This window comes from Solea solea, unplaced genomic scaffold, assembly GCF_958295425.1.
Source record: "Solea solea unplaced genomic scaffold, fSolSol10.1 scaffold_231, whole genome shotgun sequence".
NCBI lineage: Eukaryota > Metazoa > Chordata > Actinopteri > Pleuronectiformes > Soleidae > Solea > Solea solea.
Window position 1 is genome coordinate 7,501 of NW_026704191.1, and position 2,500 is coordinate 10,000.

The window sequence follows — 2,500 nt, forward strand, 5'->3', positions numbered from 1 at the left end:
GGGGGAGCAGAGAGCCAGAGGAGCAGGGGGCTCTGTGAGCAGGGGGCTGTGGCCCAAGGTGAGGAGCCCAGGCTGGGGGAGCAGAGAGCCAGAGGAGCAGGGGGCTGTGGCCCAAGGTGAGGAGCCCAGGCTGGGGGAGCAGAGAGCCAGAGGAGCAGGGGGCTGTGGCCCAAGGTGAGGAGCCCAGGCTGGGGGAGCAGAGAGCCAGAGGAGCAGGGGGCTCTGTGAGCAGGGGGCTGTGGCCCAAGGTGAGGAGCCCAGGCTGGGGGAGCAGAGAGCCAGAGGAGCCACCGACGGGGGAGAATGGCTAAAAACGTGATTTTATCAAAATGTTACAAGGCAGGGCTCTGCACAGGGTCCAGAGGAGTGGAACGCCGTTCATCCCATGCGAAAAGGTGCAGGAGTGACCGAAATACGGCCCGTTGTAAATCGCCCCTCTTTAAGCCAAAAAAATAGGTACGCCTCCCAGGGCCACCGACGGGAGAATGGCTAAAAACGTGATTTTATCAAAATGTTACAAGGCAGGGCTCTGCACAGGGTCCAGAGGAGTGGAACGCCGTTCATCCCATGCGAAAAGGTGCAGGAGTGACCGAAATACGGCCCGTTGTAAATCGCCCCTCTTTAAGCCAAAAAAATAGGTACGCCTCCCAGGGCCACCGACGGGAGAATGGCTAAAAACGTGATTTTATCAAAATGTTACAAGGCAGGGCTCTGCACAGGGTCCAGAGGAGTGGAACGCCGTTCATCCCATGCGAAAAGGTGCAGGAGTGACGGAGATACGGCCCGTTTTAAATCGCCCCTCTTTATGCCAAAAAAATAGGTACGCCTCCCAGGGCCACCCAGGGTGATGCTTTTATCAAAATGTCACAACGCAGGGCTCTGCGCAGGGGCCAGAGGAGTGGAACGCCGCTGGTTCCATGCGAAAAGGTGGAGATAATGACCGAGATATGACCCGTGGAAGTCGTCACAATTTACCCCGAAAATAGGCGCTCGCGCTCGGGCAGAGGTCGGCGCTCGGCCGGGGTCCCGAGAACCGGGGCGAATAGGGTTTTCCCACGGCCGAAAACCATAGGAAGCACGGGGAAAATTCGGGACCCGACGTCCCAGGGCCCTCGGCGGGGACCGGGGCAACGCGACACCGTTGGTTCCACCCGAAAAGGTGGAGAAATGACCGAGATACGGCCCGTCAAAAGTCGTCACAATTTACCCGAAAATAGGCGCTCGCGCTCGGCCCCGGTCCCGAGAACCGCGGCGGAGGTTTACCGGGATGCTGCGCAACATGGGCCAGAGAGCATGTTTGGTTCGAGTTTACCGGGATGCTGCGCAACATGGGCCAGAGAGCATGTTTGGCCGAGTTTACCGGGATGTCTGCGCAACATGGGCCAGAGAGCATGTTTGGTCGAGTTTGTGTGGGTTGTGTGCGACACTCCCGGCACATACATAGGAACACGGCTTCCAAGTGAGCGCACTTTTTCGAAATTTCTTCTAAGTGCCGCTTTTTCGAACCGGGGCGAATTGGGTTTTTCGAGGGCCGAAAACCATAGGAAGCACGGGGAAAACTCAGGACCCGACGCCCCACGGCCCTCGGCGGGGACCGGGCAACGCGACACCGTCGGTTCCACCCGAAAAGGTGGATAAATGACCGAGATACGGACCGTTGAAATCGACTCGGCGTATCCGAAAATAGGCGCTCGCGCTCGGACAGAGGTCGGCGCTCGGCCCGGTCCCGAGAACCGGCGCGCCTAGGGTTTTTCCACGGCCGAAAACCACAGGAAGCACGGGGAAATCTCAGGATCCCACGCCCCACGGCCCTCGGCGGGGACCGGGGCAACGCGACACCGTCGGTTCCACCCGAAAAGGTGGATAAATGACCGAGATACGGACCGTTGAAATCGACTCGGCGTATCCGAAAATAGGCGCTCGCGCTCGGACAGAGGTCGGCGCTCGGCCCGGTCCCGAGAACCGGCGCGCCTAGGGTTTTTCCACGGCCGAAAACCACAGGAAGCACGGGGAAAACTCAGGATCCCACGCCCCAGGGCCCTCGGCGGGGACCGGGGCAACGCGACACCGTTGGTTCCATCCGAAAAGGTGGAGAAATGACCGAGATACGGACCGTGGAAGTCGTCCCAACTTATCCGAAAATAGGCGCTCGCGCTCGGACAGAGGTCGGCGCTCGGCCCGGTCCCCGAGAACCGGGGCGACTCGGAAATTCTTCTAAGTGCCGACTTTTCGAAATTTCTTCTAAGTGCCAACTTTTCAAAATTTACTCTAAGTGCCCTTGGCTACCAGGGGCACGAATCTGAAATTTCTTCTAAGTGCCAACTTTTTCAAAATTTACTCTAAGTGCCCTTGGCTACCAGGGGCACGAGGCGAGAATCTGAAATTTCTTCTAAGTGCCCTTGGCTACCAGGGGCACGGGGAAAATGTGTAAAAAAGCAATTTAATCAAAATCAAACAACGCAGGGCCCTTGGCAGGGACCAGGCGAGTAGAATAAAGTTG